Below are 25,162 nucleotides of genomic sequence, written 5' to 3'. Positions count from 1 at the left end.
ACTGAAAGAATAGGCAAAGTAGCCTACAGACTAAACCTACCAGCTGAACTCGGTGCAGTTCACAACGTATTCCACATGTCGAATCTGAAGAAGTGTCTGTCAGATGAGACCCTCATAGTTCCTTTTAAGGAACTCACTATCGACGAGCGGTTGCAGTTCGTCGAGGAACCAGTTGAAATCACGGACCGGGATGTTAAGGTCCTCAAGGACACGAGAATCCCTCTTCTACGAGTTCGTTGGAACTCCCGTCGCGGCCTAGAGTTCACCTAGGAGCGTGAAGACCAAATGAAACTCAAGTATCCCCAGTTATTCGAAACCAATGCAACCACTACTGAGGCTAAAGCTACTACTGCAGAATTTCGGGACGAAATTCCAAATCAACGGGGGGATGATGTGACACCCCAGGGAAACCAGTAAACGATACAACTTACCTAGCTTCCTCAGTAAACGCATGCCAAATTTCGGGACGAAATTTCTTTCAAGTTGGGGATAATGTGACAACTCGAGTTTCCGACATTTCACTTTCGCATTTATTGCGCGTTGACTGGTTAGTTGTTGATTTGTTTCGACCGGTGCACCTTTGTAATATGTTAAACCGTATTGTGATTGATATGTTACATACGGTGTGTATTAAGTGTGTTTGTAGATTTGTGGTATGCAACTCTGTTGGTTGGATTAACACTGTTAGTTTATTATCTCTGTTATGTACACCATCCCAGTTAAGTTTGTTAACCTTGTTAAGTAGGTTAAAGAGCAACCATATTAACTGTCAAACATACTCTGTGATATTACTGCGATACTAATTACATGTGAAACATTACGAACGTGAACTGATTGAGTATACGTGCACTATAGGACGTGACTGATTATTTGTGAGCTTGCATTTCTTTAGCATACCGAGCAAACCAAGGTGAGTTCACACAGCCAAGGCATGGGGTTCCCAGGGTGGGAATGGGATTGGATTACTTTATTGTACATACTTAGTTGATAGAACCTAACGATAAGAATACGACTAGACTAGTAACACTTATTGAACTGATCTTCGCACACCTGCCAAGGGTTGGCCGTGATATTATGACTGACTTCGCACACCTGCCTTTGGAAGGCCGCGAACTGAAATTTACTAATCTTCGCACACCTGCCTGGTAGGCCGCGATACAGGTAAACCTAGTCTAGAATACTCGGGATGAACATCCCCTAATATCTTCGCATACCTGCCTGGGAGGCCGCGATGGAAACTAATACGATACATGACATAACGAACGAACATACTACTACTCACACTATACTATTACTGAACTGTTAACTGTGAACTCGCTCAACCAGTTGTTGATCCTCTGTTACATGCCTTGCAGGTCGTTAGATACATGGAGCTTGCACAGGGAGGAGCAGGTCGTTGTGGAGCATGGATCGTGGATGCCATGTCTAAAACATTTAAACATTTGAACTTAGTTTTACACATTGGGTTTTCATACTTATGCTTCCGCTATACTTTGAAACTATGATTATGTTTTGAACACCTATCGTATTGAATGATTGGTTTACATTTATTATACTTGATATTAATTACATGTTCGATATGATTGGTGGCTTGATCCTGGTCAGTCACGCTCCCAAGCGGTGATACTCCGCAGGTGGATTTTGTGGGTGTGACAACCGCCTCATCGCCAGGTCGAATTCCAGATCGATCTAGCTCAAGGAGCAGCACCCATAGCTCGTGCACCATATCGCTTAGCTCCAACTGAGCTGGAAGAACTGTCTAAGCAACTACAAGAACTCTTGGATAAGGGTTTCATTCGTCCTAGTTCTTCGCCCTAGGGAGCTCCAGTATTATTCGTGAAAAAGAAGGACGGTACCTTCAGGATGTGCATTGATTATCGCGAGCTCAACAAAGTGACAGTGAAGAATCGCTATCCTCTTCCACGAATTGACGACTTATTCGACCAGCTGCAAGTGTCGAGCTACTACTCCAAGATAGACCTGAGGTCAGGTTACCATCAGCTGAGAGTCCGGGATGAGGACGTCTCCAAAACAGCATTCAGAACTCGTTACGGCCATTACGAGTTTCTAGTCATGCCATTCGGATTAACGAACGCACCTGCAGTGTTCATGGAACTTATGAACAGAGTGTGCAAGCCTTATTTAGACAAGTTTGTGATTATATTCATCGACGACATCCTGATCTATTCCAAGAGTCAGGAGGAGCACGAGCAGCATCTGCGGCTTATTTTGGAACTCCTTCGAAAGGAACAACTGTACGCCAAGTTTTCAAAATGCGACTTCTGGCTTCGTGAAGTCCACTTTCTAGGCCATGTGGTAAACAAGGATGGGATTCATGTGGATCCATCCAAGGTAGACTCGATTAGGAACTGGCCTGCACCGCGTACACCAACAGAAATTTCGCCAATTCTTGGGTTTGGCAGGTTACTACAGGAGGTTTATCAAAGATTTCTCGAAAATTGCGCAGCCGCTTACGCTATTGACACAGAAAGGTGTCACTTATCGCTGGGGCAATGCACAGGAAACAACTTTTCAGCACTTAATGGATAGATTATGTCACACCCCCAAAATCCACCTGCGGAGTATCACCGCTTGGGAGCGTGACTGACCAGGATCAAGCCACCAATCATATTGAACATGTAATTCATATCATGTATAATAAATGTAAACCAATCATTCAATACGATAGGTGATCAAAACATAATCATAGTTTTTAAGTAGCGGAAGCATAATCATGAACCCAAAGTATGTAATGAGTTTAAGTGTTATAAAGTTTAGCAAAACATCCACGATCCATGCTCCACAACGACCTGCTCCTCCCTGTGCAAGCTCCATAAGTATCTAACGACCTGCAAGGCATGTAACAGAGGGTCAACAACTAGTTGAGCGAGTTCACAGTTAACAGTTCAATAATAGTATAGCGTGAGTAATAGTATGTTCGTTCGTTATGCCATATATCGTATTTCCATCGCGGCCTCCCAGGCAGGTGTGCGAAGATATTAAGGGATGTTTATCCCAAGTGTTCTAGACTAGGTTTATCTGTATCGCGTCCTACCAGGCAGGTGTGCGAAGATTAGTAAGTTTCAGTTCGCGGCCTTCCAAAGGCAGGTGTGCGAAGTCAGTCATAATATCGCGGCCAACCCTTGGCAGGTGTGCGAAGGTCAGTTCAATAAGTGTTACTAGTCTAGTCGTAGTTCTATTAGCGGAGTATGTACAATAGTTCATCAAATCCCATTCCCACCCGGGAACCCCATGCCTTGGCTGTGTGAACTCACCTTGGTTTGCTCGGTATGCTAAGGTTAAGTGCTCACTAGAATCAATCACGTCCTATAGTATGCACGTATTCACAGTCAGTTCAAGATCATAAAGAGTCGCATGCGAGGTCATATCACATAATGCTAAGCAGTTAACATCATGCACCACATAAACAGTTAATCAATCCATACAAGATTTCAAGTTACATGCAGGTCCGTTACTAAGTTGTCATGTTTAACAAAGCTGGTATGCTTGACTGAGTTAACATACATAAGAGGAATAATAACTAATACTGTTAATTAAATAACAGAGTCAATAACCAATAGAGTTACATAACGTTAACAGGGTTAATAACTTAACCAAGTTAATAGTCTAGCAAAGCAAATAAACTAACAGGGTTTATGAATAACGGAGTTAACAAGACTAGTAAACTAACAGGTCACTGTATACATGAAATCATATATGGTAAAATCACAGGATTGGCGAAATCCCTTATCTAGCGAAATCACTGTTTTCGTCGGACTTAATGCTTGGCGACAACACTTTATGTTTTCGTTGGGGTTTCACCAATATCATTAACAGTTACATAAGTCTCAGAATTCATCTAACAATCATTCAGTCCGAACTACTCATGGAAACACGCAATCATTATAACATCATTCGATCGTCAACAGTCATAAGTAAGTAATTGGAATCATCAAATAAGTTCCTATTTTATCAAAAGATGTTGACTAAACTGACAATACACATGGCCGCCCAAAATGCTTGTTGATACATGGCCGCCCAAATAAGTTCCTATTTCACCAAAGATGTTGACTAAACTGGCAACCACTATTTTGATTGGACCAAAACTTATCATTAATTAATTAAAGTGAGATGGCCATGTACAAGACTAGCCGCCCCCCTCAATAATTCGGTTGGGCCAAGCCCACAACCAATGGCCTTCATTGGCCGCCCAACACCCACCAATCACTTCTTGGTATTCTTTGACAAAACAAAATGATTTCCTAATCCACACAAGCTCCTAGGACTGTTACTGACTTTTGATCTTGAATGATTACTAACCGCCCATTATTGATCAGCATGCTAATCGATTATTTATATATATTCATGCAATACAGACAATTCATGTTAAATGGTAATTATCAATAGTCAATACACCTTTATATTATTTTGTTAGTCAATCTGCACATAAAGGATCCTCTAGCATTTGTGTATGTATGACGATACCACTCACATGCTATTCGGCCCACATCCCCATCATCATGACTATCAATTCACAGAATCACATTCCAAGTAATTATTATTATTATCACAAACAATGGCCGGCCGACAACTAGATAACGCATTCAGAGGATGATTATGATCATAATTGGACCGATAACATGAAACTCATTTTTCTATTAGACCGCATATATCATCCAATTAGACATCCTTATGCAATAACAAACTAATATCATGAATGCTACACATATTATTAAACAATAGTCATGATCATGAATAATGATTAACGAGTTATCATACCTATCAAATACAAGAACCCGAGAGATGATATTTCGAAGATCAAGAGCTCCGATGGGGGTTTGTCTGCCGTCAGGTTAATGAAAGGTAAGGGAGAGGTGATTAGGGTTTTCGGATTAAAAACTTCTACGTGAAGGTTGAACAAAGCGTATAACACATAACAGGTAGCTACTGGGCCGAAGCCCATTTCCTATTTTCACCGGCCCACCTTCAAGTTGTTTTCACGGGGAGGGGTGTTTTCGAGTGGGGTGTTCCGGGTGGGGTGATTTCGGCTAGAAAGGTGTTCGATCAAAGTTCCAATTTTTAATTACACAAAATACACTATTAACATGAACATATTAATAACATACTCTCAAATGTAATGCACACCATATATAACATATCAGTCACAATATAATTTAACAGATTTCAAATATGTACAGTTGTGAAACAACAAGTCGTGCAAACAAACAATTAACGCGCAGTTAATGCGAAGGTGGAGATCTTGGAAACTCGAGTTGTCACAGATTATGCAGCACACCTATTCTCTCATTGCCAGAGGGCACGGACGATTTTGTGGTCTATTGTGACGCACCAATACAAGGTCTTGGTTGTGTGTTGATGCAACAGGATAAAGTTATTGCCTACGCTTCGCGCCAACTTAAGGTTCATGAATGGAACTACACGATGCACGATTTAGAGCTGGGAGCTGTTGTTTTCGCGCTTAAGATATGGCGACACTACCTGTACGTTACCAAGTGCACTATCTATACCGATCACAGGAGTCTCGAGCATATCTTCAAGCAGAAGGAATTGAACATGCGCCAACGTCGATGGGTTGAACTACTGAATGATTACGAATGTTCCATCAAGTACCATCCAGGCAAAGCCAATGTTGTGGCTGACGCCCTCAGTCGGAAAGACACTACGCCTAGACGCGTATGGGTCGGGTTGAGAAGAAACCTTCAAGGGACGAGCAGGAATCGGATGAGGAGGAGGTCGAAGAAGTCTACAACGAAACTAGTGCATTTATGACATCGGGTACTCATCCTTTTTCTTCAAAAGCCGGGGCAAGCACCTCTTCTTACAAGTTCTCGAATGGATAGACTGTCTGCTTTTCGTCTGAAGGGGCTGCGGTTTTGTGGCCACTTTATTTTTGATGATGGTGGTTGACATTATGTGTTTTGTGTTTTGCATTGTTTGTCTACTAGATGTCGAGTCATGATGTATAGTAGACTAGGTATTTGGGGTTTTATAGGTCTTTGGATTTGTTTTGTATTACATATATGGGGCATGTCCTGTATATGAACTAGTGTGGAACACATCCTCACTACTTGTACTTTATTGCGGTTGCATTTTAATAGATTCACCGGGGTAACCCTTTACCCAAAAAAAAAACTCACTATTCAGTCTATTCTTCCTGCACAGATACGAGATGCTCAGGTGGAAGCATTGAAACCAGAAAACGTCAGGGCAGAAGCCCTACGCGGTTCAAGGCAACGACTAGAACAAAGGGAAGACGACGCCTACTATGTAACGGGACGCATTTGGGTCCGACACTATGGAAGTTTACGAGAACTTGTAATGGACGAAGCACATAAGTCTCGCTACTCGGTACATCCAGGTTCGGATAAAATGTACCACGATCTCAGGACTACATATTGGTGGCCTAGCATGAAGGCCCACATAGCAACATGCGTTAGCAAGTGACCGAGTAGAAGTTAGGAACCCAAGATACCACAGTGGAAATGAGAGGAAACGGAATACCAGAAACCAAGTCGGAATACCAGAAAAAAAAAAAAACATGCGTTAGCAAGTGCTTGACTTGTGCGAGAGTCAAGTCGGAATACCAGAAACCATCAGGCCTACTTCAGCAACCCAAGATACCACAGTGGAAATGAGAGGAAATTTCCATGGATTTCGTTACTGGCCTGCCTAGATCCCAGCGTGGGAATGATACAATTCGGGTGATCGTGGATCGACTCACAAAGTCTGCACACTTCCTGGCTATTAAGGAAACGGATAAGTTCTCCACTCTAGCAGACGTATATCTTAAGGAAGTTTTTCAAGGCACGGAGTGCCAACTTCTATAATCTCTGATCGTGATGCACGATTTACTTCAGAACTGTGGCAAGCGATGCATAAATCTTTTGGCTCTCGATTAGACATGAGCACAGCATATCACCCTCAGACGGATGGGCAGTCTGAGCGCACTATCCAGACTCTAGAGGACATGCTTCGGGCATGTGTTATCGATTTCGGCAGTAGCTGGGAAAAGCATCTCCCTTTAGTGGAGTTTTCGTACAATAACAGTTACCACACCAGCATTCAAGCCGCTCCACTCGAGGCATTGTACGGACGTAATTGCCGGTCACCTCTCTGTTGGGCAGAGGTGGGGGATAGTCAAATCACAGGTCCAGAAATGGTAGTTGATGCTACTGAACGGATTGCACAGATACAGCAACGCATGGCGGCGGCTCGTGACCGTCAGAAAAGTTACGCTGATAAGCGCAGGAAACCGCTCGAGTTCCAGGTTGGGGATCGGGTGCTACTTAAAGTCTCACCCTGGAAAGGGGTAGTTCGTTTTGGAAAATGAGGCAAACTTAATCCGCGATATGTCGGGCCGTTCGAAATCATAGAAAGAATAGGCAAAGTAGCCTACAGACTGAACCTACTAGCAGAACTCGGTGCAGTTAACAACGTTTTCCACGTGTCGAATCTGAAGAAGTGTCTGTAAGACGAGACCCTCATAGTTCCTTTGAAGGAGCTCACTATCGACGAACAATTGCGATTCGTCGAGGAACCTGTTGAAATCACAGACCAGGATGTTAAGGTCCTCAAACACACCAGATTACCTCTTGTTCGAGTTCGTTGGAACTCCCGTCGTGGCCCAGAGTTCACCTGGGAACGCGAAGACCAAATGAAAGAAAAGTATCCCCAATTGTTCGCAAACAGTACAACTACTACTGAGGCTGAAGCTACCACGGAATTTCGGGACGAAATTCCAGATCAACGGGGGGAGGATGTGACACCCCAGGAAAACCAGGAAAACCATGCAACTTAACTTGAGTCCTCAGTGAGTACGTACCAAATTTCGGGACGAAATTTCTTTCAAGTTGGGGATAATGTGACAACTCGTAATTCTGAATCTATCTCTGTACTTTGTTGTAACATATGTGAACGTGACGTGATTATATGAGAGTAATTGATTAAATGAATGTTATGTTTGATTTGTGCTTGTGTAATGTATGTATGTATATAAACGGTCCAAACGCACAACACTCACTCGATCGCACAAGTCATTCGGGCTATACAACTTGTACTCGGATCTATAGGGCAGCCCAAGTTTGGGTTCGGCCCATCCCCATTAGTTCGATTAACACATAGGGTGTTAGTACCCATCTCACACTTTACCAAAACACTTCTCACACACAAACCCTAGCTCTCATCTTCTCTCTAGAACTCGACGGCAACACTCTCTCTCTCAATCGAAGATCTTAGTGCTCGGATCAGTTTCTTGTTTGGATCATTCTCATTATACTCTTTTGACCGGTTAGTGTTTCATGTTATGTGTTTTATTCGGGTGATGTATTGTTATGTTGATGATATGTGATCGGTCATATATGTGTGTGAATCCGAATGATTTGGTTAGTGGTTGTGAACTATGAACCGTATGCTAGATGATTTTATGGATGCCATGATTTTTGTGATAACGAGAATAGTTTGTGTGAATGATGATGCTCTAGTGAATCGGATAAGTATGGTGATGTTAATCGACTAGCATGTCATGTTCTCGGATTGTTTGCATAATGATTAGGATAGAAGGTATGTAATCGGCTGTGATATGTTATGATTAGGATGAATTATTGTGTTGTCATAATCGGATGTATGTTAGTGATCAAGATTCATGTTAATATGTTTAAATGTTGAGATTATTGTTCATGTTTGATTATGCTAGAGTTCATAAGAATTTCGAGATAAAAATCTTGTTTAATCGGTTAAGGGATTGGTTAGAATCTGAAATCGTGTTAATTGATAAATGACAAACTTGGAAAACATTGAATGTTTGTAACTGATTGCATGAAATCCGGATATTTAAACTAATCGCACAAGGCTCCTGGTCGCACAAGATCAGATCATGCAAGGTCTGATCTGACCGCACAAGGAGTCCAGTCGCACAAGATGATCCAATCGCACAAGGTGTCCCCAGTCACACAAGGCTGTTGGATCGCACAAGTTGTTATGTTTGCTTAACTGTTGGGCCGGGTATACAATTTGGGTTGGGCTAGTTCGGATCGCACAACCTAAGCGGATCGTACAAGTCGACCGGATCGTACAAAGTTATCCGGATCGTACAAGACCAATGTTTATTTGTTTGGGCCGTTGCATGTTGGATTGTTTATGCTTATTATGGGCCGGGTACTATTGGGCTTCTAAGGGTGAATCGCACAAAGTAGTTAGACTTGTGCGAGCCCAATCCCTTGAATCGCACAATAGTGATTATGTTATATAATTATCTGATAAAGTGTTGCCATGATCTATTTGTGTCCGTTATATGTTAACTTATGTGATACGTATGTACACTACTTGAAACCAAAACCTGACTTGTATGGTAACCATGTTAGGTCGTGGTTAACCACTTTTAGCCCAAGCAACCTTTCGTGTAATCTGCCGAGCAAACCAAGGTGAGTTCACACTCTTACCAAGGCATGGGATTCCCGGGGTTGGGAATGGGATTGAAGGAATGGGATTGTACTTACACTGTTACTAGACTATCTACCATCATCCTCGGATGCGAAGGATACATACGTAAAACCTACGTATACTCTCACCACTGTCCTAAGGATGCAAAGGACACTTACGTAAAACCTACGTAACCTTATATTCACTACTGCCTCGGGTTGTGACAGGCACTTACGTAAAACCTATGTAAACCCCCGCATACCACTGTCCTCGGACTGGGAAGGACGCTTACTTAAAACCTACGTAAACCTTGTACGTACTACTGTTCTCGGGTTAAGAGGAACACTTATGGTTACAAATAGTCTAGTGTATCTACAAATACGGGAACCCCCACTAATAGAACATACTATCGGCCTAGTAGAGCCACATGTTACAAAAAGAACTTACTATTACGAACTTACTTACTGTGAACTCGCTCAACTAGTTGTTGACTCTCTGTTACATGCCTTGCAGGACCATAGGTACTTAGAGCTTGCACGGGAGGCGCGATCGTTGTGGGCACATGGACCGTTGAGTTCCATAATAAACATTTACACTTTATGAACTTATTGCTTATGTTTGGGTTTTCACAATTATGCTTCCGCTATACATTAACTATGTTTGGATTTAAACACCTTTTTTTGGGTAAAGGGTTACCCCGGTGATTCTATAAAATTCCAACGCAAATAAGTACAAGTAGTGAGGATGAGTTCCACACTAGTTCATATATAGGACATGCCCCATATATGTAAAACAAAGCAAACAAATTAACTATGACGTCCCATAACCTAGCCTACTATACATCAAAGAAGAGATCTAGTAGACGAGACAATGCAAAACAAAAAACAAAATCTCAACCGCCATCATCAAAAATAAAGCTGCCACAAACCGGCAACCCCTTCAAACGAACCAAAGACAGCCTATCCATTTGAGAATTTTGTGGAAGAGGTGCTTGCCCCTGCTTTCGAAGAAAAAGGATGGAGACCCGATGTAATAAATTTACTCGTTTCATTGTAGACCTCAACGACCTCCTCTTCATCCGAATCCTGCCTATCAGTCACCTGTTTCTCTTTTTTCTCTATTCGCCCCACAGTTTTACCTTCCTAATCACCATCATCGTCCCTAAGGGCATCAAACGGATTTGAAGTTGAAACCCGGTTCGAACTCTTCAAGGCCGGTTTTGGTTTAGGATTGGTAACTGGTCTATAAACAAATTTAGGTTTCTGATTTTTCATGTGTAGACCTTGGATGTTAGCTTTCTTCTTTCTCGCACCCACATCCTGGAAATCATCCACATTCTTTCCAGAATCCACATTTGGAACAACCTGAGGGTTCTTTGGACACGAACAATCATCATGACCAAAAACACAGCAAGAAGAACACCGTAACGGCTCCCAATCATATTCAATCTTAACTTCCACCTTAGAATACCCATTACCATCTAAAGATGGAATTGCAACAGTGACACTTCTTTTTAAGTCAGCCCCCGCCTGCACTTCAATCAGAGCTCTGGCGTAACTACTTCTTCCCCAAGATTCAGCACACATCGTAGCAGTATACGTATCCAACATCTTAGGCACCCCTATCTTTGATGCAATCAAACTAAGACCATCCTCAGTATATGCCGTTAACGGCACATCGTGCATCTTAACCCACACCGGAATAGCTTTGATATCCTCTTTTTCCAGTTTGATAGAGGCCGACCACATCTTCAAAATAATCGGAACATTTCTTATCATCCATGGCCCATCCTCTAACATTTTATCCATCCCTTCCTTAGTTTTAAACTTAAAGAAAAAGAAGCCGTTCACATTCATCATCAATCTAACCAGACCGTACTTAACCCAATTGTTCTTAGCAAAGTAATCCACCACCGGAAACGCTAGCCGTTTACCCAAGAAATACCCATAGAGGGTGTTTGCATACCTGTCCGTGACTTGCTGAACCGAAGCCAGCGGAATAACAACATCAGCTCCTTCGACAACCTCAGAAGACTCCATCTCCCTAAAGTTGACTGTCACCTTCTCCTTCGAGTTCTTAACAGCATTTGCAAATGATACCGGTTCCGTCGTTGCTGAAGGTTGCGGATTACCATGACCTGCCGAAGCAGCAGCATTGGATTCTAATCTTTGCTCATATCGCTTGGTAGCTTGCTTAATCCCTTCCCAATCCGAAACCTTAGTTGCTGACCGCAGGTTTTCAGCTTCACTTGGAACTGAATTCTCTAACAATTCATCAATTATGTTGACATTACGAGGTTCAGTTTGAGCCGATAGATCGCCAATGATTTTAAACCTTGCTGCAATTTCTTCAAACGTTGCCCTCGGTGTCGCATGAAGATCCTGTTGCTTTCCACCAGAACCACTAACATCATCCATCCCAAATTCGACAAACGATATGAATGCCGGCTGGAAATAGACAAACGATGGTTGACGAAAATAAAATCCTAGCAGCCGTAGAGACAACCTCGATCAATGGAACAAAGAATCAGTCAAAGAAAATTTATAGGATTTAAACACCTTTTATATTGATGGATTGGATTTTACTATGTACTTATATTGTTCAATATGATTGGTGGCTTGATCCTGGTCATGTCACACCTCCATGCGGATTTTACTATGTACTTATATTGTTCAATATGATTGGTGGCATGTGGATTTTGGGGGTGTGACAGTAGCACTTGTCGGTGATTAAGAATTACTTGCAATTATGTGTGATAATTGATATATACATATACTAGAAATAGAATATCTCAGGTATTCGTGACTTTGCCTGAAAACAGTGACCTATCTGAAGGAAGAGATACGAGGATGAAACGAACTGTGCGGACTGTGCAAGGAGTTACATAATTATGGATGCATACATAACTATGGAATTCAGTGCAAAGAAACCACAGCAAGTCTTGTCACGTATAGATTCCCTCAGTACAAAAAAAAGGGTCAAACGTGAACACCCTTCCCCCAACCTATTAAATACTCTTTTAAGAGTAATGATTTGGGGTATAAAGACAAGAACCGCCAATGTGAAGTAAGGTGTTTATCTAATTATACATGCTTGTTGCTGTATGAATTGATTTATACATTTGGTGGATTGTTTGAGGTCTTTTTTTTTTTGGGTAAAGGGTTACCCCGGTGATTTTATATATTCACAAAATTAAAACAAGTAGTAAGGAAACACCCTTACTAGTTCAATCATGAGACATGCCTCATGAAAGTGGAACCAAACAAGACAAAGACCAAAAACAAGACGAAAAACCACTAGACTAACAATCTAGCATCTAAACAAAACATATATCAATTATCCTCCATCGTCCACAACCGAATCACCATGAATATTCCACTTGTCGAGAAGTGCCCTCACTTTAGGCGTGTTCTTGAACTTCAAACCCATTAGCTTATAGCAGACCATGTCAAAAATCGAGTCACAAACGTTTTCCGGCGGTCTAGCATGGTTTTTGAAAAACCGATTGTTTCGTTCATGCCAAATAGCATAAGCGGAAGCTGCAACAATTAAGCGACAGCAGCAGATTTTGATCTTGCTCGATGCCGAAGCCAATCAACAATAGCACTCCACTTTGGTTCCATATCTGAGCCGAGAACTTGCATTCAAAGAACAAGTGCTGATGCGAATCAATATCTTCATAACATAGGAGACAACATATCATGTTCATGTTGTTATTCCTAGTGTGGTTCCACTGAAGAATTTTATCCTGAGTCATCAACTTTTGCCTCATAATAAGCCACATAAAGAAAGCATGACGAGGAATACACTGTGTCACGCCCCCCGACCCACCCTGGACGGAATCGGGAGCCGCGAGCAGTCCAGTGGTACCCGTGGTATTTAATTTATGCGGCAGCGGAAGTCTTTTATTACAGGATCTTTTCACCGTAAAATACTCGTTTAATATATTATACAAAGTTTTAGGGATAAATTCCCATAATTTACAATCAGTTGATTTCACACAGAAATCATTATTTTCCAAAACATGTTTTGTTTATTTATTCACAATGAGCCACTTCTCTGAGCTTGTAGTGCTTTACTGCACTTTTCCTGGATCACACAGATCACCTAAAACATGTTTGAAAAAGGTTTTGTCAGCGGGGAAATACTGAGTGAATCATTCTGTTTTCTAAAACGACCCGTTAGTTATAAATTACAGTATTAAGGGGAATTACAATGTTTCTGATATCAAACCAACTACCCACAGTATTTGTCACTCGACCAACCATTGGCTAGCCCATTTGTCTAATGGTGTCTGTGACTGTGGTCAGATCACCCCTTGGCCACCCATTTGTCCAAGTGTGACGGGAAATAAGTAATGTATACAAAACCCCACATACCGGCTGTAATATGGTGATTACATAGACTTAATCCCTGTAATTATAACCTTTGAAAATAACTTGGAGTTTTGTAAACTTACTCACAAACTGTGAGAAAACAGTTTAAAAAGAAGAATGACTCACATTGCAGATTAACGAGCAAGATATAAGCCTACTGATTAGCCTTGATTAAACCTAATTTAACACAATGCACACACAGGCAGGTTAGTAACTAATACAGCAGTTACGTCAATTCACGAGATTAAACCCTCACAACGATTAATCAGTGAAATACTCGATAATTCAATCGGATTCACAACGAATAACAGAGCATAGTCCGAATTCGAACAGCACTCTAATATTCAAGTCGAAATCACGACGAATAATCAAAGTACAAGCTCAATTGAGCAGCACCTGGACTATCGTTGGATAGTTATAATCGATCGGACGTTGAATCGTAATAACAATCGAGTTATTACCCTGATTGCGGCAGCACTTCGTGATCGGTGTGTGTTGTGAACGATATTCGCTATAACTCGATGGTTACAGAGAATTTGGACGTCGAATGAACAGAAAACTTCAAGTGCCAACATCCCCTATTTATATCTGAAAAATGCACTCCCTCGCGCCACGCGAGAGAGACAGGTGTACCCGTCGCGTGGCGCGACGGGTCTATTTACTAGCCTAGGTTTGTTTCGTGTCCAGTAGCTTAGATGAGTTGACAAACAAACGAATTTTACTTCTCCAGCAAGAATTTTAAGATAATTACTAGCTAGGTTTTACCCCCCTCGAGTTTTAGGGGCCCTGATCCTGATTCCGATTGTTATGAAAATTTTAGGGTTTATGCGGAATCACTTGGGTGTTTCAATTAGGGTTTTCTTATTGCCTAATTATTGTCCTAATTATTGATTTTCGTGACAGTTGTTACACACTGCCCAAACCAGACGATATTATACCAATCCACTTCCGGTTCTCTAGCTCTGATCGATTCCCATACCCCCGAAGAAGAGTAATCGCTAAGGTCATCCCCATCTTTCCACATTAACCGGTCTTGAACATCAACATCTCGCTGAAAATGATCAAGTTGTATTAGAACTGGATAAGTGTCTTTCCAAGCTTCCGGCCATAACCATGAACCATTGTTAAACATATCCTCAACAGTTGCTTGCAAAGAAAACCCCTCTCGAGTAATAGTTCTAGCCGAAAGGAAGGAACTCAACGGAGCAACATCACTCCAGGTATCATACCAAACTGAAGTGCATCTACCGTTACCAATTTTCGACCAAACATAACCTCTAATCAGCGGCCGAAGTTGTAAGAGTTTCCTCCAACTCCAACAGCAATTCTGAACAGCTTTGCATTCCCAAAAATTACGCCCCTTTAGCCTGTATGAATGAATCCATGCAACCCAAAGCGACTCACGGTTTGTAAGAATGCTCCAAATATGGGAAACCATAAGAGCCTTGTTAACATCACCAATCCGTCTAATACCTAACCCTCCTTCAATTTTCGGAAGACAAACAGAATTCCAAGACACCTTGGCCTTCCCACGTTGGAATGTACCCTGAGACCATAGAAAGTTTCGCATTTTTGCTTCTAGGTCATGAATAATCCGCGCCGGTAAAATGAAGACCGAAGACCAATAAACATGTATAGCTGACAAAACCGAAATAAGGAGTTGTAATCTACCTGCAAAAGATAACAACTTGTTCTTCCAGTTATGAATACGCTGATCCAACCGCTCCACCAGAACACTACAATCCTTATAAAGGAGTCGTGTAGATATAAGAGGGACGCCCAGGTAACGCACAAGAAGCTTCCCTTCTACAAAAGGAACATCACTCAGAATAGCCGTTTTAACGTGTGCAGGAACATTACAAAAGAAACTCGTGCTCTTCTGAGAACTAGGAAGCAAGCCCGACATTTTGGAGAAATCCTTGAGAGAATTCATGACACACCTCGCTGAAACATCATCCCCTCTAGCAAAAAGGAATAAGTCATCCGCAAAGCATAAATTAACAATCTGTTGCTTTTCGCATTTATTATGGAACCTAAAAGATGAATCAATCCTAAGCATATGCTGTAGGATGCAGGTTAGCACCTCCATAACAAGAGTGAAAAGATACGGAGACAAAGGGTCACCCTGTCGTAAACCCCTCTTACCATTGAAAAAACCATACACATTACCATTGATGCATATCGAGTATGAAGTAGTAGAAACACAAACCATGATCCAATCTACCATAATACGATGAAAACCAAAACCCACCAGAATCTTTTTGAGAAAACCCCAGTCAACTGTGTCATAAGCTTTTTGAATGTCCACCTTGAAAGCACATCTAGGCGGGCCAGAATTTCTATGATAGTTGTGCATCAACTCCTGGGTAAGAAGAATATTATCCGAGATCTTCCGGCCTGGAACAAAAGCAGATTGATTTATGCTAACAATCCCACGCAACGACACCTTTAGCCTTTGCACCAAGATCTTACTAATACACTTGTAAACAACGTTACAGCAAGATATTGGTCGGTAATCAGTAACCCTCGCAGGAGTCGCGATCTTCGGAATCAGAGCCAGGAGCGTATGATTGAACTGTTTTAGAAGCTTCCCCGTGTTGAAAAAATCCTGAACCGCATTCGAGATGTCAGTACCCACGATATCCCAAGCACTCTTGAAAAAAGCAGCTGTAAACCCATTAGGCCCTGGCGCTTTATCATTTCCAATAGAAAACATAGCTGTCTTTACTTCCTCAAAAGTTATAGGCCGAATCATATGTGTAGACCGATCCGCATCTAACTTTTTCGTAAACAACTCAGGGGAAGGATCTAGAGAAACTTGACCATGACATCCCAAGAAATTCTCATAATAATGGATTAAGACCTCAGGGACTTTATCCCCCTCATAAGTCACGCCATTTGCATCAGTGATAACATCTAACCGGGTTCGATGATTCGTACTCTTAAGCGACATGTGGAAATAAGCAGAATTCGAATCACCCGCTCGCAACCACTCCACTTTGGATTTTTGTTTCAAGAATCTTTCTTCATCAAGACAAGCTTCCTGAAACTCACTCAAAACTTTTGTTTCATCAATCCTTAGCACTTCGTTTGTCGGATCCTGATCAATAGCCTTTTGAAGACTCCCAAGCTTGTCACGAAGATCCACCACTTTTTTATGCAAGTTTCCTTGAGCAAATAAGAGGGCCCTGAGAGGAGATTTCAACATCCGCAACTTCTTCATAACTTGGAACTGATAAACACCATTGATAGAAGTATCCCATTCAGCTTTAACTATATCCAAGAACTTTGCCTTATGAACCAAAAAAATTGCGAATTTAAATGGTCTCGGTTTCACGTTCACAACCTTTGGAAATTTTAAAATGCATGGGCAATGATCCGAGATACCATACGGCTGAAACAAAGCCACCGATTCCGGATAGTCTGTCACAAAAGCAGTGTTACCCAAAACACGATCAATTTTCTTCGGTAAACCCACCCCATTTTTCGGCTTTTGATTCCATGTAAAGTGCATACCCACACGGTTAACATCAAACATCTCAATTTCCTCCACACACTCCTTGAACTCTCGCATACCTTGAGAAATAGTAGAGACCCCCATGGATTTATCTTCAAGGTTAAGAGCTGAATTAAAGTCCCCCATTATAACCCAAGGATCATTCCTAACCAACGCTTTATGCATTTTCAAATGTTGCCACAACTCTCGACGCGTCACATAATAGTTTGCTGCATAAACAATAGAACAAAAAACCATTCTCCTATCCACTTTAAAAATAACCTGAATGTGCATGACTTGAGACGTTTGCGAGAGAATCATAACATCTATCAGAGACGGATCCCACCCAAGAATCATACGAGTCCCTTTTAGACAACAACCTCCATTAGAAGTCCAATCCCAGCTCCGAAACACAAAACTACAAACTTTACTAAGATTATTGACATCCACATGGGATTCAAGAATCGCACATAAACTGACATTATTATCCTTAACAACCTGACGAACCTCCTTTTGTTTCAGGGGCCGGTTCAGTCCCCTAACATTCCATGTGGTAAAACTAACCATTTAAAACTACTGAAACAGGAGTGCTTGCCCCTTTTTTGGTTGTAGTTCCATGGTTGTCCTCTCTAATAAATTCGTTTGTTTCATTGTAAACCTCCGTAACTTCCTCATCATCTGACTCCTCCTGATCACTACCCAGCTCATCACCAGCTTTACTAGACTCCCCTTTTTCATACCTTAGAGCATCAAAGGAGTTCTTCACAGCCACCCCATTAGGCGGTTTGGGCTGAACATTCGGATTACCCTGCACTTTAGGAGCCACCGGTCTATACTCAAACTTCGGTTTTGGTTTATTAACCGGAAAACCAGTCCTTCTAGCTACCTTTTTACTATCCACATCCGTAAAACCATCAACGTCCGTACTTCTACCTTTTTCCGAACCCACGTTATGCCTAACCTACTTTTGTTCCTTACCTTTATTTCCACTCATGGGTACACGAGTAACTTGCTTCGGACATGCATCCTCATTATGACCAAACACGCAGCACCGCCAACATCTATGAGGAAACCATTCATACTCAACATAAACTTTCTCCTTCACAAACCCATCCCCATCCAAACATGGAACCGCGATGACTAACTCCTCCTTAAACTCATTCTCGGCTGAAATCTCCACAAGGGCACGAGCATAACTACTTCGACCCCGTACATCAACACACATTGATGTTGTAAAAGAATCTAAAGCTTTAGGCTCCCCAATAGCTGAAGCAATCAAGCTCAAACCATCTTCCGTGTAAGCAGCAATAGGAACCTCATGAATTTTAACCCAAACCTTTACCTTTTTTATTTCCTTTTTCACAAGTTTAACCGATGGTGACCAAACTTCCAAAAACATCGGTTGTGAGCGAATCATCCACGGACCTTCATTAAGAGCATTCACCATACCCGCTTGATCACCAAACTTAAAGAAGAAAAAACCATTCGCATTCATCATAGATTTTTGCAACCCAAACCGCTTCCAATTATTCTTAACAAAGTAATCCACAACTAGATATGCTACCCGATCCCCCAAGAAATATCCATACAATGTGTTAGCCATTTTATCCTGTACCACTTTCACTGATTCTCTAGGGATAACTACATCACAACCATCATGCTTCTCATCAGTAGCAAGTTTCCGAAAATTTACCTTCCTCACGTTCCCAGCCATTACTGACTCCGCATATGACACAGGTTTCGAGCCCTTATCAGCCGACAACGATCCCTTTTCCCCCACAGATTGATTAGTTCCCACATCAGTCATAGAAACATTGTCATTTTCAGGGTTAACAGGCTTGGATATAGCAGCGAGACCATCAATGACCGAAACATTATCAGAGAAAAACATACCCCTCCTCGGCAACAAAGGTTTACCTTCAATGTTGGTCACACGGAGACCAATTCCTTGAACAGGAACTGATCCCGGCGTAGAACCTGCCTCTTGAGCCACCGAGTCATCTGTAGCCGTCGGAAACAAAGAATAAACATCTTGGTCAGCCAATCCCCGAGACACCTGATCTTGTGGGATGTTACTCCCATTAAAACCACGATCAATCATTTGAAAAAACACAGCTCTCTCAAAAACAACGTAAGAAAATCCAGCATGCACAACCCTAGACGTCCGCAAAGGCCAAGAAAACCAAGAACCCGATGCAGATAATAAACCCTAATCCTGAAACCCTAGCGCCGAAAATCAATCCCCAACAGATTAACCCAGAGAATCAATCTAGCTAAATTAATCTCAGTTAATCGCGACCAATATCAACCAGGTTAATACATCAGGATCTCAAATCAGCAACTATGGTGGCGATTGAAAAGAAAAACGGAAGATAAACCCTAATTTCAGATTGATTACTATTGCTAACGAGTTCGTTATAGAGATTTGATAAACAAAACTCTAATCACAGACTGTTATACAAATGAATCTCAAAGAAAATTAGGATTTCATGATGAAACACGAAAAATCGCCCAGGAGAGAGACGGCTACTAGGGTTCTTACTCACCTGTGTATGCAGACTGTATCGTCATACGAGACAATAGTAGTATATATATACACAGGCATATACCACATAAGTTCACTTATGTGGTATATGCATGTGTATATATATACTACTATTGTCTCGTATGACGATATCAAACAAATGTCTAATCCTATTGTGTTGTGTTCTTTCAGAACATTGCACCAAGAAGAGTTGTGAACGCTCGTGATCAACCTCCTCCTCCCCCACTACCAAGGACTACTGTAGAGCTAAACGCCCTACTGGAAGAAAGGATCTCCGCAGCTATCGCTCAATACGAGGCAAACCGTACTGAACAAAGTGGAGGACCAAGCAATGCGAGACGCAATGGGAATGGAGATTCATCTGGAGGAAACGCAGCTCAGGGCTGCACTTTCAAGCAGTTTCTCGACTGCAAACCGCTGAACTACGATGGCACTGGAGGTGCAGTGGTGTTTGTACGCTGGACGGAGAAGACTGAAGCCACTATCCGTATGAGCAAGTGTACCGCGGATCAACAAGTCACTTTTGCTACTGGGTTGTTTGTTGATGAAGCTTTGACTTCGTGGAATTTGCAAGTCCAAACTCTGGGTGAAGATGCCGCATATGGCATGTCTTGGGATGAGCTGAAGGAGAAAATGAGAGAGAAGTATTGCTCTCGTGCTGAACTCCAAACGTTGGAGACTGAATTCTGGCATTTGACCATGGAAGGTGCTGATATTACTGGTTATACCCGAAGGTTCCATGATTTGTCAAGGGTGATCCCCTATATGGTGACTCCTGAATTTAAGCGCGTTAAACGCTACATCTGGGGATTGGCTCCGGAGTTTCGCAGTTTGGTAACTTCAGCCAAACCCGCAACAATCACTGAGGCTGTAACTCTGGCTGTCAGCCTTGCTGAAGATGCTGTCCGAATGAAAAAGTTATCGCTGAACCCTACTGAGAAGACCGAAACGCATGCTGAGTCGTCAAGTGACAAGAAAAGGAAACATCCAAGTCTGAATCACGCAACTCGCAGCAACAACAAAGGTTCCAACAACAAGAAGCGTGACACTAACCCACCTCAGGAGACGAAAACTCTTGCAACCATGTATGACGCTCCTGCCAAAAGGTACCTGGGCACTCTGCCCTTCTACGACCAGTGCAAGCGTCATCACGGAGGAGTTTGTCGCATTCCAAAATGCGACATGTGTGGAAAACTGGGTCACCATACTGAGGACTGTTGGGGAAAAGGAAAGAACGGGAATGGAAACAGCAACGGTGCTAGAAATGGAAACAATGGTGGAAATGGAAATGGTAATGGTAACCGGAATGGAAATGGAGCTGGGCAAAACCAAGGATGCTTTGGTTGTGGAAGCACGGATCATTTCAAGCAAGATTGCCCAAGGGGAAACAATGTTCAGACTCGAGTGTTTGTGATTGGAGCAAGGAACGCACGCGAGGACCCTAATGTGGTCACCGGTACGTTTCTCGTTAACAATCACTTTGCATCCATATTATTTGACACCGGTGCCGATTATAATTTCATGTCTGTGGAATTTAAACGTATGCTTGGGATAAAGTCTAGTAGGTTGGATATTCCTTATTCTATAGAACTAGCCAATGGTAAACTCGTTGAATCGGGCGAAGTTGTTAGAGGCTGCGCATTTACCTATTCAATTGGGTAGCTTCGACGTAGTGGTCGGAATGGACTGGTTGTCCAAGAACAAAGCTGAAGTTGTTTGTCATGCCGCCATAGTTGCTGTTTTTGAGGTCCTGACTTATTAATCTGGGTGTTATTGGTCGCGGTTAACTGAGTTTAATTTAGCTAGATTGATACACTGGATTAATGTGTTAAGGATTTTGATTTCGGCACTAGGGTTTCAGGATTAGGGTTTTTCTGTTTTCGTTGGCTTGGTGGCTGGAGTTGTGATTTCTTTTGGTGTTACGTGTGCATGGAGGGTAGGAGTGATGGAAACAGTACGATGGAGGGTGGAGGCACTCCAGGGACGGAAGACAAAACACCTCCAATTCGTGGTATAGGTTTGCGGGTGACGAACATTGAGGGTAACAATATGTTCCCTAGGCGTGGTATTTACTCTACCAACAATCATTCGGTTCTTGATGGGTTGTTGGAAATCTCTAAACCGGTGGAATTGAATACTGCATGTGGAGGGAATAACTTGGCGGCGATGAATGCCTCCCATGCAAACCCTAGTGGTGTATCGAACCTAAACCCTAGCACGGCAGATATGGGTGTCTTGGGCAATCAGCTTGGTGTGCAAGGAAGTCAAAACGTTCGTAGGGATTCAGGTAAGTCTCCGTTATCGTATGCGGATTCTATTGGGGCGTCTAGTGCCAGAAAGGTCAATTTTCGAACGCTTGCAAGTCCGGTAGAGCAGGAGGGTTGTGATGTAGTTTTGCCGAAAGAATCTGTTAGGGTTGTTAAAGATAAGCTTGCCAATACGTTATATGGATACTTTCTTGGTGATCGTGTTGCTTACCCGGTAGTCGAGTATTTCGTGAGGAACAACTGGAAGAAATTTGGCCTCCAAAAGTCTATGATGAATGCTAGTGGTTTTTTCTTCTTTAAGTTTGCTGATGAGAATGGTATGATGAATGCTATGAAAGAAGGTCCTTGGATCATTCGTTCACAACCGCTTTTTCTTAATGTATGATCTCCATCTTCGAAACTGGAAAAGAAGGAAGTTAAAACGGTGCAGCTTTGGGTTAAAATTCACGAGGTTCCTCTTGCGGCATATACAGAGGATGGCTTAAGCATGATTGCAACGGCCATTGGTAAACCAATAGCTTTAGATACGTATACTACCTCAATGTGCTTGGATTCGTGGGGTCGGAGCAGCTTTGCGAGAGCTCTAGTTGAAATCTCGGCAGACAATGACTTCAAGGAGGAGATTGTGATTGCTGTTCCAGATTTAGAAGGGGATGGGTTTGCTAAGGAAAAGATGTATGTGGAATATGAATGGAGCCCTCATCGATGCTCTCTTTGCAAGGTCTTTGGGCATAACGATGGGGATTGTCCGAGGCAAATCAGGCAGGTTACGAAGGCTCCGGCCAGTGTTCCAAAAGCTCATAAAGCTCCTAATTCTAAAGGGACTTCGAAAAAACCGGTGGTAGACAAAGACGGGTTCATGGATGTGGAAGCTAGGAAAACGGCAAAGAGAACCGGGTTTCCGGTTAACAAACAAAAACAGAGATTTGAGTACCGTCCGGTTGGGTTAAAAACCAGTGGAGAGCCTAATAAATCAGCCCCATCTTCGAGTTTCTCCTCAAGGAATCCCTTTGATGTGTTAAACGAATCGAGTAATGACCATGAAGCTGGTGGAAGCGGAGCAGGGGATACGAAAGCTGATTCGGATGATGATGAGGTCCAGGAAGTTTACAACGAGATGGATGACTTTCTTGTTAACGACGCGAGTAAACCTGTAACTAAACAAGGGGCAAGCACTCCTTTTTCAGCGGTTAATAATGGTTAGTCTTGCGTCATGGAATGTAAGGGGGTTGAACCGCCCTCTGAAACAAACGGAGGTTCGACAAGCTGTTAAGGACTATAGTTTGAGTTTGTGTGCAATTCTAGAGTCGCATGTTGATGTTAGTAGACTGAGCCAAGTGTGCAGATCTGTTTTTCGCTCATGGGATTGGACATCTAATGGAGCTCGATGTAGCAAAGGTACTAGGATCATTATAGGATGGAATCCTGCTGTCTTTGATGTTATGGTGTTGTCTCAGACTGATCAGGTTATTCATTTACAACTATTCTTCAAGAAAGATAACAAAATAGCTTTTTGCTCGGTTGTTTATGCGGCTAATTATTATGTGACTCGAAGGGAGCTATGGCACCATCTTTCTATGCACAAAAGGTTTGTTGGCAATAATCCATGGGTTATTATGGGAGATTTCAACTCAGCGTTAAATTTAGAGGATAAATCGGTGGGGGCTTCTTCGGTTACTCGTAGTATGATAGAGTTCCAAGAGTGTGTAGATGATCTCGAAATGCTGGATATTAATAGAACCGGTCTTCATTTCACATGGAGTCAGAAGCCGAAAAAGGGAATTGGGCTGCTAAAGAAGATTGATAGAGTTCTTGGTAATACCCCTTTCGTAACCAAGTTTCCGAATGCTGTTGCTTATTTCCAGCCGTATCGTCTCTCGGATCATTGCCCGTGTGTTTTAAAGCTCCCAGATGCAGATATCTTGAAACATCGGTCATTTAAATTCGCAAATTTTCTTGTTTTTAAACCTGAATTTTGCGATATTGTGAACAGGGTGTGGGATACTAGAATCAATGGAGTGCACCAGTTCTGCGTTGTTAAACGTCTTCGGCTTCTAAAGAAGCCTCTCCGTGCACTGTTATTTAAGCAAGGTAACTTGCATAAAAAGGTTGAGGCTCTCCGAGAGAAGCTTGATGTCATTCAGAATTCTATTGATAAACAACCGGATTCTGAGAGTCTTCGGGTAGAGGAAACTACTTTAAGTGCTGAATACAAAGAAGCCTTATTGGATGAGGAGCGTTTTCTGAAACAGAAATCCAAGGTAGACTGGTTGAGAGCTGGGGATATGAACACGGCTTTTTTCCACTCATCGCTTAAGAGCAAAAATCATCATAGCCGTATAGATGTTATCCGTGATACGGGGGGTGTTATCCATGAGGGTAATCGGGTGTATCAGGCTGTCGTTGATCATTATGAAAATTTTTTGGGTTGTACGGGCGATACACCTCTGAATCCGGCTCCGGATTTATTTACTAATGTATTGGATCCGAATATTGCTAGTCATATGTGTAGACAGGTTACTGAAGATGAGGTTAAGAATGCCATGTTCTCTATTGGCATTGACAAGGCTCCTGGTCCTGACGGCTTCACGGCAGCGTTCTTCAAGAGTGCATGGCATATTGTTGGTAATGATGTCTCAAGGGCTATTATCGATTTTTTTGACACGGGAAATCTTCTACGAGAGTTAAACCATACTCTTATCGTGCTAGTGCCAAAGGTTCCGTCCCCATCGGTTGTCACTGATTTCAGGCCGATAGCTTGTTGTAATGTCATTTATAAATGCATTAGCAAGATTCTGGCGGAGAGAGTGAAGGTGGCTTTGAATAATATTGTCAGCATAAACCAGTCTGCCTTTGTCCCAGGAAGGAAGATTTCTGACAATATTCTGTTAACCCAGGAATTGATGCACAATTATCATAGGAATTCTGGTCCCCCAAGATGTGCGTTTAAAGTTGATATCCAAAAGGCTTATGATACAGTTGATTGGAAGTTCCTTAAAAATATCCTGCTTGGTTTTGGCTTTAATAACAAGATGGTCAA

The sequence above is a fragment of the Helianthus annuus genome, chromosome 4 (genome assembly GCF_002127325.2).
Source record: "Helianthus annuus cultivar XRQ/B chromosome 4, HanXRQr2.0-SUNRISE, whole genome shotgun sequence".
Classification (NCBI taxonomy): Eukaryota; Viridiplantae; Streptophyta; class Magnoliopsida; order Asterales; family Asteraceae; genus Helianthus; species Helianthus annuus.
Note: the sequence above shows the minus strand (reverse complement) of the source record.